Here is a 17,769-nt window from a genome sequence, read left to right as displayed (position 1 = left end):
CATCCTTCCTGCTTTGAAGTGCTAAATGAATGGTAAAGAGAAAAAAAAAAAGCTTTTTGGTTTAGGGGTGGGATTGGGTGGGAGGGAGTAAAGGAAGGCATGAAATCTGGATGAATAACCTGAAAATGAAAATGCTTCTAATCAAATTCGAGTTCAGTGTAAATGCTGTTGAAGATCTTTGTCTTGTGATTTGTTTTTTTCTTTTAAAGATGCAGCAACATTTATGGACAGACCTACTCTGTACTCCCTGGTTCTGACATCTTCGGGCAAGTCACTTAATTCCTGGTAATCAAAATGTCCTTGCATATAAACTGGAGCTAACTAATACCCACCTGACAGTCCTGTTCTGAGGATAAATGGAATATATGTCAGCATATATAAAGCATACAGAATTGTATCTGACACATAGTAGACATTCTATTGTCAACTTTCCTTCCAAAGTTTGGACCTTAAGTTCTAGCCCTTTGCCAACACAGCAGACAGACAATGTGCTGGGTACCCTACATACCTTGTCTCATTTAAACACAAAACCACCTCTGGAATATAGGTATTGTTACCCCCATTTTACAAATATAGAAACTGAGGCTTAGAGAGGTTAATAATGATTTAAAATTATCCAAAACTTGGAAATAAGGGAAAAGGATGACCTGTGCCCTTTCAATTCTAGGGCACTATCTACCTGACCCACTATCTACCTGATTCTTTTTTTAAATGTTTGTTTATATATTTGAGGGGGGGGTGGGCAGAGGGAGAGAATCTTAAGCAGGGTCCATGCTCAGGGCAGAGCCCCACGTGGGGCTCGATCTCACAACAGTGAGATCATACCTGAGCAGAAATCAAGAGTTGGATGCTCAACTGACTGAGCCACCCAGGTGCCCCATCTGATTCTTAAGATAAATGTTCCTCTTTGTTCTAAAATGACCATTAATTAGGCCCAGACTCTTCCATGTTAGATAGTCATTTGTGGAAGATGTAGAAGTTACAAAGGCCTTCTGTCTGGGAAAGAGCGAATATTTGTCCAGTAGAAAAAAGAACCCCAGGAGTATAGTTTTACTGCCCTGTGGGCACATCTACTACTTCGCATACAACTTATCTCACTTCAGCATTTTTACTTTTCAGCTACTATATACCAGTTCTCAGGTCCTTTGTTCACTGAGCTTTAGTGATCCTACTGAGTTCTTCTTTAATAAGATAATAAATCTCTGATGTGTGTTCACTGTATATTTCTCTTACAAATATGATTTTTTTTCATTTTTGAAAATTATCCTTTGAGAATAATATACGTAAAGACCATGAAACTGGGAAAGACCACAGTCTGATTGGTCTGACTCCCGGGTCTATAGACTTAGCTCCATCTGGCTGACAAAAACCAGGACTATAATTGAAAGGTCGGGCCCTGCCCTCAAGGAGCACTGAGAAAGTGACCACCTGTGACATGATTTCACATAGTATGTGCTACGATGGTGGTAGGAGTCAAATGTTCTGTAAGTTTAGAGGAAGGGTACTTCTGCTTCTTATTTGCAAGGGTGAGAGCAAGGGACGAATACCTCACAAGAGAAGAACCATTTAAGGTAGCATTGAACAGTGAGCATTCCCCCCCCCCCCCGATTTTCATCGTAGGTGGAAGAATGAGCCCAAGAGTTCTTGAATATTAAGAAAAAAATAGTAATGATAATGGTGGTGGTAATTGTGGCTAATAGTTTTATAATTCTCAACTAACCAAGGCAAACAAGAACCCAAGAGGTAGGGTTATCGAGGTTGTCTCCATTTTCAGTTGAGGAAACTCAGGCAACAAGTGGCTTTTCCCAGAGACACTGCACTGGGTTGGTGAGTGCACAGCTAGGTTTTGAAACACAGGTTCTGGCTCGAGAACCTATGTTCCTTCTGCTCCTTTTCTGCTTCTGTTTTAATATGTCCACTGAGCCCCTAGCTCTCAGCCTGGGAGCATGTAGTTTCTAACTTAACGCCTCGCTTCAGGCAGACTTAGAATTCTTATTTCTGCCTGACATATGAGGAGCCCTTGGAAGCTTGAAACATGATGTAGATGACTTGTCAGCTGGGAAGAAGTAGAAAGGGGAGACGCTTGGACAAAAGCCCTGCCTATTTATTTATTTATTTATTTTTTTTTTAATATATGAAATTTATTGTCCAATTGGTTTCCATACAACACCCAGTGCTCATCCCAAAATATGCCCTCTTCAATACACATCACCTACCCTCCCCTCCCTCCCACCCCCCATCAACCCTCAGTTTGTTCTCAGTTTTTAAGAGTCTCTTATGCTTTGGCTCTCTCCCACTCTAACCTCTTTTTTTTTTTCCCCTTTCTCTCCCCCACAGGTTTCTGTTAAGTTTCTGAAGTCCTGCCTTTTTAGACACTACACTCTTCCTTTTCTGGCTAGGCTTTCGCTGACTTAACTTCCAATCCCTGCTAGTGATCCATCTGCCAGGATCCACCTGGTCCTGGTGCTGACTGGAGAGAAGGATAAATGACCTCTTCACACCATCCCTCAAGGAGAGAGATGATGCAACATGGGGCTATGTGTCAGCAATGCAAAATGACAAAGGGTAACTGAAAGAAGGATGTTGAGAAAAATGGTAGGACTTATCCTCACTTCAGACAGTCACTAACTCACTGTTCAGGCTTTATGAAGATGATTTCTCTCCCACTTTATCCATTGGCTGCCCTCACCCCATCATCATTCCTTAAGCCCTCTTTGTATCTCTACTGTTCCATCTTTGCAGAAGATGAAAAGAGGGCCAGATCATCAATCGTGCAACAGAATGGGGAAATGGAATAGGCACTGGGTTAGGAATGAAGAAATTTGAAGACTATTCCTAGCTCTGCCTCTGATTCAGGTAAGTCCCTGGTCTCTAGGCTTCCGTTTCCTCATTTGTACACTGAGCAGGTTGGACTAGTATGCTAGGATTCGAGGCAGTATGTTTGGGCAGTCAATGACAGAAGAAAGCAATACTGGTGAGGCAACTCAGTAAGAAGGAACACCACCCACCCTCTCACACTCACTCACACACACACACACACACACACACACACACACAACCTGGGCAAAGGCAACTACATGGCAGGGATGGAGCCATCCAACCTCTCCTAACTTGGGACAGAGGTGGTAGCTTGGTATAGAGAACCACCATCTGGGGAATGAGCAGTGACTTCATGATGAATCCACTGTTGCCTGATTTCCCACACTTCACCCTCCAACAGGGGGGGCTGGGAGAAAAGGGCCCAATTCAAGTTGTAAAGCCTCTCTGAGCCTTCCCTAACCTCCCCTGCCCTCACAGTCCTCCCCACCCTTTCCATCCTGACACAGGGCTGCTCAGGGAATGAGAAAATAGGAGCCAGGTCCAGGTCTTCTAGCAACAAGTTGGGTAGTTGAGCACAACCTGCTCTTTCTCTCTGGAATTCAGCTTGTTTCAGAGGCTGAGCCCAGAGACGTGGGCTAACCGATGGCTCACACTGTGAAACGTTTATGTGGCAGGTGACATGTTGTCTCTTGTGACACTTGAAAATCTCTACGAGGTCCTTGGGGTGCCTGTGTGGCTCAGTCGGTTGAGCATCTGACTTTGGCTCAGGTCATGATCTCATGGCTCGTGAGTTCAAGCCCTGCGTCAGGCTCTGTGCTGACAGCTCAGACACTGGAACCTGCTTCTGATTCTGTGTCTCCCTCTCTCTCTGCCCCTCCCCTTCTCGTGCTCTCACTCTCAAAAATCAACATTAAAAAAAATAATTTAAAAATCTCTACAAGGTCCTTTTCTCCGCTTGAAAGAATGAGGAAATTGATACCCCAGTTGAGTGACTTACACACAGTCAAACATCTCAGGAGTGGTAGTCTGGCTGCTGGCCTGAACTTCTGCCCAAGGTGGGGACAGCGGCATGGGTGCCCCCTCCCTCCCCGCACCTACTGCTCCTCACCCCAGGCATACATCACCTCTCCATCTCAGCACTCCCACTGATTTCACGAAGACTGCAGTTCATCAGCCTCTCACCTTGTTCTTGCTACCGTCCATTCCCACCACAGAAGCTAAATGATCTTTTCAGAGTAAATCAGATCATGCAGCTCTGCAGATCCAGCCCTCGAATGGCTTCCCGCTACACTTTTTATAAACGTAAGTTCTTCCTATGATCTTCAAAGCCCTGCAAGGTCTGGCTCCTGGCCATCCTTCCAACTTCATTTCCTGCTTCTGTATCTTTTGTTCATTCTACCTCAGCCACTCTGCCATTTCTGCTTTGCCAGAACACTACACCTGGCTCGCACCAGCCTCAGGGTTTTTCCACCTGCTGTTTTTATTTCCTGGAAAGCTTTCCTCCTGATGCCTTATTTCACTCAGACCCTGTTCAAATGATCTCTCCTCAAGAGGCTGTTCCTGATACCTACCTAAAGTGACTCTTTCTCCCTTCTTATTGGTCTGTTTTTACTCTATTTTTCTTTATTAGCATTTATTACTGTCCGGAAACATGCATTTTTATTTATCCATGTGTCTCCCTTCTCTATAATACAGACACCATTAGGCCAAAGAGTTTTTTGTTCACTGCTATATTCTCAGTCCCTCCAACAGTGCCCTTCACCTAAGAATCCAATAAATGTGTTGAATTAATGAATATTAATCATCATACATTATCCTTGTTGAATATAGTAATTGACACTGGGATTTCACTGCTGTGATTTGATTTCCTCACCAATAAAGCTGATAGTAACAGGGAATTGAGGCAGCCATTCTGGGAAGGAAGGTGTACTTGGATGCCACGCTCTGGACAAATGGTAGCAGCATTCCAGGTCTTGAGTTTATGTCTCTGGTTGAGGAGAGAGTATTAAGCTTTATCACTTTGATGCCCTCAGGCTGACCCCTATGACACTTCAGAGTAATGGCTTTGTTTCCCCAGACCTGCTGCTATCCAGGGTTATTGGGCAGTTTATACATATTACCAGTGCTCAACTACCACATTGCTGGAGGCATGAGAACTTGAGTAAAATGGCTATTTTGGTTCATAAAACATAAAACCCTCAAACCCTTTGGCTTTTTAAAATCTCTGAAATACCAAAATGCAATATCCTAGGACTTGAGTATAATGTATCTTTCTCACATGACCCTGGACACATCCCTCTGGGCCCTGTGTCCTTACATTTGAGATTAGAAATGCTTGTCTTTGGATTCCTCCAAAGTTGGTCCATCTGGAGTGACTAAGGAGTCTGTGATCATTTCCCCGTCATAGATGTGGAACTGTAGAAAGTAAGAGGGTAGCCTGTCCTCCAGTCCTCCTGCAAATGTATAAAAACTAAATGAAATCCACACTGTAATCTTGACTTCTTTGTTTTTCTGCCTCTTACTCAAATAACTTGGGGGCTGGTTCTAATGAAAAGCACTAGTTCATTCCCTGCCTGGCACAAGGGATAAATGTATTCTTATGGCTGAGGTTTGTCAGAATCTATCCGGCTGTCATAATGATGCTCTTCTCATAGCACTTTGCAACCTGACTGCAGAGGCTGTGCATCATACTCTGTTTGCATATCTGTCCCTGGAATAAACTTCCTGAGGACCGGGACTTTATCTTGCTCACATCACCACTGTTCTTAACACTAGGACTGGCATAAACTAGGTACTAAGTCAATATTTATTTAGTAGATGAATAAAAAGCTAAAGGAGTTGAGTAACCAACCTCAACTATTCTTCTCTTCCTACTCAGATGGATGTTTTCCTAACACATACTTCCTCACCTCCAAACTGGCACTAGTCATTCAAACCCTTAAGGGATGTTACCAAGACGGTGACTAGGTCATTCCTGACTTAGCTCTACTTCCCAGAAAGAACAACAAAAAACTCTTCATGGACAAGACACCACTGAGAAAATCCTAGAACATGGGTGAGGCTGAAGAATTGCCTGGTACCACAAAGACCAAGAAAGACCACATGAGAAGGGTAAGAGGAGTGGCAACTGGCTAACTGCCCAGCCCCTCTTGTAGACCTGTGCAGTGCTACACCGAGAGGTCTCCCAAGTCTCTGATTCCTCCAGCAGGAAAAGAGAGCTGAGGGTGGACATCCAGCTCACCCAGTCTAATGGATTCCTTCTTGGGAGCCCCCAATTCCAGTCCTATCCCACAAAGATTGTGGGATGGAGGGGTAGAATCTGCAGGGCTTGACCACTGGGAATCTGACTGTGATGAAGGAGAGGGGGCCTTGCCACAGCTGGTGTCCAGTGTTGGCAAACTGAGCTCCTACCTACAGAACTCAAGGAGTTGTCCCAACCAGTGGTTTTGCTCATCTGCAGAGCCAACTCAGTGGCACAGTCTGACCAGGAAACTCAGCGAGGTGTAGTCTGCCTGATTTGGATCCTTGAACAAACAGATCTGCTGACCCAGGAGCCCAATATACCCCCACCCAGGCAAGAGAGTTGAGTTATAGCCAAGCCCAATGCTTAGTGTAATGTGGACCAGGAACACCTGGGAGGCTGAAAAAGACATCAGAGAGAGGAGATGGAATGAAGGGGTCAAAAGGTGCAAATTTCAGTCATAAAATAATTAAATACTAGGGATACAATAATGCACAACATGATGACTATAGTTAACACCCTGCATGCCCAATTTGAACGTTGTTAAAAATAAATCCTAAGAGTTCTCATTACAAGAGGGGCACCTGGGTGGCTCAGCCAGCTGAGCATCCGACTTCAGCTCAGGTCATGATCTCATGGTTTGTGGGTTCAAGCCCTGCATCAGGCTCTGTGCTAATGGCTCAGAGCCTGGAGCTTGCTTCAGATTCTGTGTCTTCCTCTCTCTCTACTCCTCCCCTGCTCATGTTCTGTCTCTCTCCCTCTCTCAAAAATAAACATAAAAAATATTTTTAAAAAAGAGTTCTCATCAAAAGGAAAAACACTGTATCTATATGAGAAGACAGATGTTAACTAAGTGTATTGTGGTAATCATTTCATAATATATGTAAGTCAAACCATCATGCTTCACACCATAAATTTATACAGTGCTATATGTCAGTTATATCTCAATAAAACAAATAAATTAACAAATACTCAAACAGAAACAAAGCCTTACCAGGAGGGAGAGCAGAGAAGAGTTTCCCCTCTTTGCAGGCAGAGTAAGAGAGGCTCACAACACTCACGATTTTTCTAAATATCCCAGCCAAAGCACACCAGAGTAGTGCCTGGCATGCAAGCCTGCTAGTGCTCAGCCCAGCCCCGACCAAGCCTTTGGGGCCTTGAGTCCAGCCGCACGGATGTGGTGTGATTCTTCACTGGACAAGCAGGCACAAAGGGTGAGCACAGACCGGGGAGCACTTACTACTACACAGGACTCACATCCTAATTCCAGAGAAGCAGCAGGTTTGTCCTGTACCTGCCCATTTCCTCCCTTCATTCCCCCTTTCTCTTCCTTATGCCACCAGTGTTTTCAGACTCTGGGAGCCTTTTGACACTAAGAAAAGGCATCTTATAAAATTGTGCACACTGCAATACCAAACGCCTGTTTGTTGGACCCTGATGATGTACCAAGATATACAACATGGGGCTCAGGCTCTGGAGTCACACAGCCTGGGTTTAATTCTCAACTCTGCCATGTATCTGGGGACCTCCAGTTCCTCACTGGTAAAACAGGAATGCTGACAAGGCCCCACCTCAGAGGGTAGTAGGGAGGATTAGATAAAACAATGCATGTAAATGGACACAGAATGTGCCTGGCACATGCCCACACCTCTCGTTTCATCCTCATTAACAAGCCTGGCAGGTAGATTGTAATGATCCCTTTTCATAGATGAGGACACTGAGGTTCAGAAACAGCTCTTCAATAGGCTTTGCTGTGCTGAACACTGGCTCTCCTACATATGCTGTTTCTTAAAGGGCACTAGCACCTCGAAAAGGGTGCAGGAGCAGAGAAGGTAGAAACCAAACTAGTTAAATTCTCAAGGAGAAGTCACAGGTCAATGTCACAGGGGTAGAGCAAACATTTTTAGAAGCAGGGAAGGAGTGTCCTTCCCAGTTTATTGGAAGCTCAGGGCCGCCTACGGATACCCATGTCCCCCAGGTCCCCCAGAACACACATGTGCTTGGCCACACCTGCTTTTCCCAGGCCTTCCTCCCCTTCCAGCCCCAGTGTTTTCCAACTAGATGACTGAAGGACTGGCTCCATTGCTGAGAAGGGAAGGTGGCATGCAAATGCCTCTACAGGGAAGGCAATTCCCTGAGGTTGTTAGCACGCACGCCTCGGTATCCAAATCCCTGTTAGCCTGAAAAATGGTGCCTCGGATGATCCCCGAGGGAACGCTACCCCCACAGCCCTCTGCTCTTTACTACCTTACCGCAAGTTCTCTTTCCTAGAGGGAGATTGGTCACTCCCTTTGGAAACACTGAGCAGTCTTCCCTTTGCCTGTCTGCTTGGTTGAGATAGTTCAGGAAGGGCTTTTCTGGGGAAAGTGATGAGAAAGCCTGCAGAGCGTGCACCAGGAGCCTTATAAAGTCAATGAACTCAATTTTGTTCACTTTAAAGTGAAATAAACTTACCTTAACACACTGAAGCAGCCAATTCTGTCCTTCTTAGTGGGAAAGGAAACATGAGTGAAATTGCAGCCAGGAGACAAGGATGATGAAGTTGTGGCAGGGAAATTTCTTCTTGGTTTGCACTTAAGAAAGCAGAGATTTGGGCCCACAGCTGGGGCGGCCAGCAAAGTGCCAGGTGAGCATCCTCACCCCTCGCACCACCTTCCAGCCTTGGTCAGAATGTCCTCAGCTGAATCACCCGCTCCCTCCTCAAGGCCCTTCTCTGATCCATCCATAACTCCGCCTCCTGGCCCTATCTCCACACCCCTCCCCTTCAAGCATTCCAGCACCTTCTCTGAACCCTAAATCATTGTCATACTCTGGCCATTTAAAGTCCTTTCTCAACTACCACCACCCCCTGAAGGCTTTTTTCACATACTCTTTCTCCAAAAGCCCTCTTCCCACCTCCAAACTAGAAAAGATCTTCTTCTCATCCTCCAGATTCAGGAAAGCAATTTATCTTCACTGTTCTTGCTGTGCTTGTTACTGTCTATCTTGCAGGTAAGGGGACTGCCCCGAGGCCATGAAGCTATTTGAAGCCAGGTGTCTTGACTTTCTGTCTGTGATCTTTGAAGTGCATCAAACTTTCTCTCAAAGCCTGGAGGGAAAATTATGAGGCCAGATTAGAAGCAAAAGAAATAGAGGGGCACCTGGGTGGCTCAGCCAATTAGCGTCCAACTTCAACTCAGGTCATGATCTCATGGTTTGTGAGTTGGGGCCCCGCATTGGGCTCTGTGCTGACAGCTCAGAGCCTGGAGCCTGCTTCGGTTTCTCTCTCTCTCTCTCTCTCTCTCTCTCTCTCTTAAAAATAAATAAAACGTTAAAAAAAATAATTGAAAGAAAGAAAAGGAATAGAATAGAAACCTTTGTTTCTTATATGAGTTGCCACAGAGGCAGCCAAGAGGCAGTAACCTAAGTCCCAGAAGCTTTATTTCAGCAGTGACCCTTACAGGGAGGGACTCAGAATGGCTCATTTATTCATGTATCTACCTCTGACAAGAAAGGTACCCTTGACTCTTAGGCCCCTGGGAGCACCTATAAGGAGGTTCACATATCATTGGAAATATAATAAGATGAAGAAATTTTTATTTACTAGAATTCTTCCTAAGGACAGTAGGAGGGATGAGAAGAAATATTTCAATAAAGTCTTTGAGTTAAAGGGTTACATGCCCACAGATCATGCTTTGCCAATAAGAGATGTTTTCTGGGGCACCTGGGTGGCTCAGTCGGTTGAGTGTCTGACATTGACTCAGGTCATGATCTCATGATTTGTGGGTTCGAGCCCGATGTCAGGCTGGGCTTTGTACTGACAGCTCAGAGCCTGGATCCTGCTTCAGATTCCGTATCTCCCCCTCTCTCTGCCCCTCCCCTGCTGGGTCTCTATCTCTCAAAAATGAATAAACATTAAAACAAAAGGAGAGAGAGAGAGATGTTTTCTAAATGGCCACAAGGATCATAACTATTTGCCTTCCCGCCATCCATTTTCCTTTTCTTCTTCCCAAAGGACTTCTGATTTTTTCAAGTATGAACTTCTCCTCCATTTGACCTAGGAGAGGGACACCCCCTTCCTACCTCTGGAAGAGCATCCTGATTAAACAAGAGATCGGCAAACTAAGGTTCATGGACCAACTATAACTGGCCACTGCTGCTTGCAAACAAAGAATGGTTTTTATACTTTTAAAATACAGAAGAGAGAGAGAGTATAAAATATACTTTTAAATGGGGGAAAAATCAAAAGAAGAGTAGCATTTCTTGATTTGTGAAAATTATATGAAATTCAAATCTCAGTGTTGAAATACATACATACATACATACATACATACATACATATATACATAAATGGCCCCAAATGGAGTCACTTGTGCTAAGCCTGATGTCAGCAAACCAAGACTTAATACCTAATCTAATCACAGTTTCAGTTCCTTCCAGGGATGCAATCTTAACTTGTCAGCCTGGAATTTCCTGGTCAGCACTAGTGAGGTAAGCTGCCTGATAGACCTCTTTTGTCCCCTAAAGGAAGGTGACCTTGCCTGAAACAATCTACTCTTTTCCTCCAGAAGGACCCCCATAAAAAGCCTTCCATTTTGTGTACTCCTCAGCACTCCTTTCTACTTGCTAGATGGGATGCTGCCTAATTCATGAATTATTGAATAAAGCCAATTAGATCTTCAAATTTACTCAGTTGAATTGTTTTATAACAGTGTCCATAAAGTTTTTTTAACAGCCTTGTTGATATATAATTCACATTGTATAATTCACAATGTATAATTCATCGGTTTTAAGTGTATAATCCAATGGCTTTTATTATATTCACAGGGTTTGCAACCATCACCCACAAAAATCAATTTTCCGCATCCAGGGCTCTGCTTCTGTAAGCAGCTCTTCAGTATCTGGAGGGTATCATTTTCAGGGAATATCAGCTCATTGCCCCACCTACTTGTCCACCTGTCCTTGGCCTTTCAACTAGCCCACCCAAATTTGAGATGGCCCTTGAGGTCATTTACAAACAAACACAATAGATTAAAACCGAATTGCTCTGCTTGAAGTAGAAGGGTTATGCTGTGAGGTGGTGGGTGAAGTCTGACCTATCTGCTTGAGAGTATTCCATAAAGCATGTTTCATAAAGCAGATAATAGAAGATTGAAGATATATTCTTCTATATTCTCCCTTCTCCCCAACCTCCCTCCCCTCCTTTCTGTAGGGGGCACACATTAAATTAGTACTTTAAGAGATTTTGTTATTTTAAACCAGGTCTGCTGTGATGATGGTATTTCATGTGTTTCTTTCCTCCTTATGTTTTCTGAATTACTGCCCTTTTTCTGTTCTTTGTTTAAATTTGAGTATAGTTGGCACAAAATGTTATATTAGTTTCAGGTGTACAACGTAGTGATTCCACAACTCTATGTATTATGCTATGTTCACCACAAGTATAGTTACCATCTGTCACGATACGACGCTAGTACAATACCTTTGACTATATTTTTCCTAGGCTATACATTTCATCCCTGTGACTTACTCATTCTGTAACTGGAACCTTGCACTTCCTACATCCCTGCATCCATTTTGCCCATTCGCCTGCCTTCCTCCCCTCTGGCAACCACCAGTTTGTTCTCTGTATTTATGGGGATTTTTCCGCCTTTTTTTTTTTTGCTTGTTTGTTTGTTTTGTTTTTTAGGTTCCATATTTAAGTCAAATAATATGACTTACTCTATCTGACTTATTTCACTTAGCATTATATCCTCTAGGTACATCCATGTTATTGCAAATGGCAAGATCTTGTCCTTTTTTAAGGCTGGGTAATACTCCATTAGATAGATAGATAAATAGACAGATAGATAGATAAGAGAGAGAGAGATCATATCTTCTTTATCTGTTCATCTATGGATAAACACTTGAATTACTTCCATATTTTGGCTACTGTAAATAATACTGCAATAAACATATATTTTCAAATTAGTGTTTTAATTTTCTTTGGGTAATACACAGTAGTGGAATTATTGGCTCATATGGTATTTCTATTTTTAATTTTTTGAGTAACCTCCATGCTGTTTTCCACAGGAGCTACACCAGTTTGCATTCCTGCCAACAGTGCGCAAGGTTCCTTTTTCTCTACATCCTGGCCAACACTACTTACTTTTTATCTTTTTGACATTGTCCATTTTGACAAGTGTAAGGTGATACCTCACTGTAGTTTTGATTTGTATTTCCTTGATGATTAATGATGTTAAGCATATAAATTATTGCCCTTTTTATAATGAAAATGTATACTTCTTAAAATAGAAATGTAGCTGATTTTATATTTCAAAAAAATGGTCTCATTAATATTTTCCCCAAGTTGTCCTGAAGCCTCAGTCGCTTGCCAGTGTGATTATTCACTATCAAAATGAGAAATCATCTCATGGTGAGTAAAATGGATAAAGTCAAGATGTTTCCACCCACAAATGTTTTCAGTGGGCTCCTGGCTGACTGGGTTGGAACAACAGGTGACTCTTGATCTCAGGGTTGTGAATTCGAGCCCCACATTGGGTATAGAGAGTACTTAAATAAATAAAAACTTAAAAAAATGTTTTCAATAATTGATAGAGTAGCAAGAACAAAACAGGATTTAAGACCCTACAGTTGAAGCCTTGACCTTGTCACCAGCTTGCTATGCGGCATTAGCTAGTCAATTCCCTCCTATTCAACTTTCTACTCCTCCTTAGAGCCTTGGCCTCTGGGCTCATTTCTTTTAAAAGAATTTCCTGAGGCCACTAGCCCTTTCAGAGTTGAATTTGATATATTCCTAAAGTGCTCTAGTATATTCCTCCCTAACAGCTCTTATATGGCTGACTTTTATATGTTCTTTTACTGAATTCCTCAGCTATACGATAGGTTCTTTGCAGTAAAGGACTGTTTCTATTTTAGATTCTCTGAACTTGCTATATTCTACCTACTTGATAAAGGTTTTTTTTAAATGAATTAATAACTGGCTTTTACTATTTCAATCTAAAGAATAAGGCGGTTGGAACAAAGTAGAGTTTTTTCCATCTCAAAAATTGGATTACTTTTCTGTAATTGCTCAATGATCTATAACAGAAATGTTTGTGAAAACTGTTGTATGTCATTTGGGAATTATTTTTGTTTTTAGTTTTTAGGTTTTTTGTTCTGTTTTGTTTTTGTTTTTGAGAGAGAGAGAGCATGAGTGGGAGAGGGGCAGAGGGAGAGAGAGAATCTCAAGTAGGCTTCACACCCAGAACGGAGTCCAACACAAGCCTCGATCTCACAACCATGACATCATGACCTGAACCAAAATCATGAGTCAGATACTCAAGACACTGAGACACGCAGGCACCCCGGAAGTTATTTTTGACCGATAGTGACTGATACCCAAAATAACAGCACCTTAAAAAAGACATGAGTTCATTTTTCTCTCCTGTAAAAGACAGAGAGAGATGGGTAGCCAGTCATCAAGGATTCAAGATCCCATTTTTCCCTGTTCCAAACCTATTGGATGGCTGCACTCCTCTAGGTTGCTTTATGGTCCTTAATGGCTGCTGAAGCTCTAGTCATTGAGTAAATATTCCAAGCAGCTAGAAGGAAGAAAGAAAGAAACAAAAAGCAAAAGGAAATTGCTCTTGAGAAAGTCAGCTTCCTTTCATGTCGCTACCATTGACTTGCACATGTAAGTCACACCTGTGTGGGAGACTGGGAAATATAGACTTACAGCTAGGTGAGTTTTCCAGACCCTGCTGCATCTGAAGGGGTATCCTGCTGAGGATGAAGAGAGAACGGGAATTGGGTGGTCAGAGGGAAATCTCTACCGTCCTTGGTGAGTGCCCCCTTGATGTCAGTATGTTACAGAAAATCAGGATTGGATTTTAGAGGCAGCCCCTCTTTGAAATTTAGTTCTTTATGTCATCAGCTATGTGACATCATACAAGTGAACACTCTGGACATCAGGATATATATGTGTGTGTGTTTGTGTGTGTGCATACACATACATATAAATATGTGTGTGTGCATGAGTATACATTTGTATGAGTGCATGTGTGTATACACAAATGATAGCTGAAGCCATAAGACTGATCTTATATAGGCTAAGTATCTAATCATTGTGTTAAAACAAAATCTTGAACTACTAAAATTATCCTTAAAAATTCGTTTAATTTAGTCATCAGGATTGAACATTTTGTCACCCGCTTTTTCCTGTGCTGAACAAAATTGCGTGTGTTTTCACCCATGAGAATTGCAGTGTATCAAGATGTTCCTACCATGAAAATACTAGAGGGCCCGGGACCCACTCTGACAGGAACACGTGGACCTCCTCCAGCTCATACTGACTCTGGGACATACAGAAGGTGAACCAAAGACTACCATTTACAAGGCAACCATTTTAGTCCCTGGTTGCTCTCAGTCTTTGTAGTTCACCACATAAATATAGTTCAGTTCAATAAGTTGAAATTCTATATGTGATTCCATCACATTTATTATGATTGTCCAGTTTTAAAGCCTGATAAGAGACTCGCAGGTGTACAGAATGTTGCCCAGCCCTGGGTAGTATGTAGGCATTACTGAGCAAACGTCCAGACACACTAGATCTTTCTGTTTCTCTAAGTCTGTGTTATCCCCTGGATATCAGACAGTCTCCGCTAAGTTGTTTGCTGTAATCTGTCCTTCTAATAGGGGCCTCGTGCCTTCCTAATAATGGGACTTTGGACATAGCAGACAGTGGAAGAGAAATTATTTTTAAGGGATGAGCATACTCATCGCCGTACACAAAATCAATCAGTTTGATTCTATAGGGATCTTGGACTTTAAGAGAGGTTGATATTCTGGGTAGTTTTTCATTTCAGTTGCTTTTATATTTTTAAGAGAATATTGAACTGTTTCCACGGTGACATTTCATAATCACAGCGTCTGGAGCAGAAAACGCCATAGTAGCGAAACTGGAGGAACAACGGGTTTCTACATAAATCACCAAGCAGTTTGGAGGGTGCTGCCCAGCTTCCATACTCTGCCCACTCTGAGGCCCATGGACAGTAGCCAGAACCCAAAAGACAGGCGACAAAAGCTCCAGGGAGCTTTTATGTCCTGCAAAACTCAGGCAATAATAGCAAATTATTGTATGTCTTTGGATAATCTTAAAATCGTACCTCTTTCCTCCTTTTAATTTTTTGAAACCTGGAAGAGCTACTATTTATGGAGTTTAACCATCTTCATTTCTGAACCTAGAACAAAAAGAAAAAAGTAGTGAGGATGAGAAGGAAACCAGAATTTAAACAGGATACATTTTCATTCCCCAAACACACACAAAAATATGATCTCTCAGTTCAGGTAAGGATGTATGAAAGGGTCAGGACAATGGTTAAAATCCCTCCTCAGTTCTTGGATTCTGGCCCCAGCTGTGCCCCAAACTGGCAACATTCTTGGGTAAGAGCTAGGCTCTCTGCCTGTATACCTGTGTATGAGACAAGTAAGTTGGAATAAACTCTGTTAAAAAATTGTGTTCCAGGAAAGAATATTGCATTCCATTTCATAGTTAAGTCATTTTAAGAATATCTGCATATTCGTTCCCCCTATCGTAGGATTGCATTCTCACTGCTACATTACAGGCTGTCAGAAGATCCGTGATGGTTTAAAATAAAAGGAAGTGTTTCTTGAATCTATTTGACCAAATACACGTTTTTCCTCCAGTTTGCATCTTAGTTTCTTATAGAACTAAGTTTCTTGTGGAACACAGTTTGACGAGCCCTTAAATTGATTAAGATGATAATTAAAGACCTTGGTGGGTTTAAAATATTGGCATTTTATGACTTGGTAGCACCCCATTAAGTAGCACATCAGGGCAGTTACCCTACTGAGATAACTGATGTTCATTATGATGACCCGAACATTTTTAAGATCCTAAAGGGCAGTCTGAGCCAACAAAGAAAGATTAAATTTATGTTCCTCCTAGGCGCCTTTTAAAATCTGGATCCTTTAAACATGAGCAGCGTGCGTGTGTGTGTGTGTGTGTGTGTGTGTGTGTGTTCTTTGTGTACATAACTAAAAGTTGAAAAATTTAAACTGTATGTATTTATGGCTGCACACATAATCTATAGTTGAGACCTAAATAGAACTTTGCTGAAGGGGAAAAAGTGGGCTGGTATCCAAAATGCTTCCAGTAAGTTTTCACACAGGGTCCTGATTAGACGCAATAAGTTATACGAAACGTCCATGCGTTTGGCAATCCATTCACATGTAACTTCCAGGTTCAGATCTGGGATCCTGTAAGGTATCTGACTGAACCTCAGTTTCTCCATCTGTAAGATGGGAATAACAGGAGCTACCTCTTAGTGTTAAACAGCAAATGGAAACCATCAAACACATAGGAGGAATTCAATAAAAACATTTGATAGGCTTGTGCCTTTCAATACTCCTTCTGAACAGGGTCTGAACAGGGTGGGCATTAACTGCTTTTTGGATTAATTGGTTAATTACAAAACTTAATTTTGAAATCAAGGAGGCATTTACTCTCTCAATGCCCCTTCCTGCCGAAGTCCATTGGCAGAAGAACTGGAATGTTCTCCTCTGCCCTTAGTTTTTTCTTACAAACTGCAGATTATCCCTTCCTCAGGAGGCCTCCCCTGACCATCTTGGCTAGTTGATATTCCTTTGACAGCACTGGGTATTTCTCCTTTGGAGCTCTTACCACAGTTTCTCTCTTTTATTTTAGAAATCATTGTTTTCTTGTGTTTATTTGAGTGTAGTTGACACATAATGTTACATTAGTTTCAGGTGTACAACATAGGAAGGCTGTGCTATTCTCTCGCTCTTTTTTTTTTTTAAGTAGACTGCACGCCCAGTATGGAGCCCCAAGTGGGGTTTGAACTCACAACCCTGAGATCAAGAGCTGAGCTGAGGTCAAGAATCAGACGCTTTAACCAAATGAGTCACCCAGGTGCCCCTACGCTGTGCTTTTCTTGCCACAGGTGTAGCTTCCATCTGTCACCATACAACACTATTACAATACCTCTCCCTCTGTTCCCTATGCTGGGTGTTTTATTCTGGTGACTTACTCATTCCATAACTGGAAGCCTGTATCTCCCATTCCCCTCATTTTTTAAATCTTTTATTAATATCAGTCCTCCCCAACAAATCTGTATGCTTTATGAGGGCAGAGGTCATGGCTGCATTTGTCCATCAGTTTTATCTCCAGTTCTTAGCACAGTGTTTGGCACATATAAAGTGCTGGATAAATATTTGAGTGAATGAACAAATGTTCCCTTTCTACTTCTTACCAAGACCTCGCTTCTTGCAAATTTTGCACTGAGGCTGAGCATCATAAATACGCCACAGCCAGTGTTCTGTACATTCCCTACTCCTGTATGGGAACATAATAAATGAGGGTTAAAAGGTAACATCAAGGGGCTTTCGGTCAGGCTTGTTTACAGTTGGCTCCCACTGAGATGAACAGAAATGGAAGAAAGGTGAGACCAGGTCAGCCAAGGTCTCTGTGTTGTGGCCCTTTGCTGGCTAATGGCACAGTACAGCTGTTTGCATGGCTTGGCTCAGTTTCCAGGTTCTCTAACTGTTGAGCCACTGAACTTCGTAGACTTCATTTCTGGTGGGTTCGTATATTCACAAGCTCTGGCCCCTTACACTGGTCTACCCTGTAACATTTGTGACTTGGTTGCCTGGCTTCTGACCCCATCCCTCCCCCACACCCGTCTTCTCTGTGCTGTATGTCCTCGTCCTGG

The sequence above is a fragment of the Acinonyx jubatus genome, chromosome A1, assembly GCF_027475565.1.
Source record: "Acinonyx jubatus isolate Ajub_Pintada_27869175 chromosome A1, VMU_Ajub_asm_v1.0, whole genome shotgun sequence".
Taxonomy (NCBI): domain Eukaryota; kingdom Metazoa; phylum Chordata; class Mammalia; order Carnivora; family Felidae; genus Acinonyx; species Acinonyx jubatus.
Note: the sequence above shows the minus strand (reverse complement) of the source record.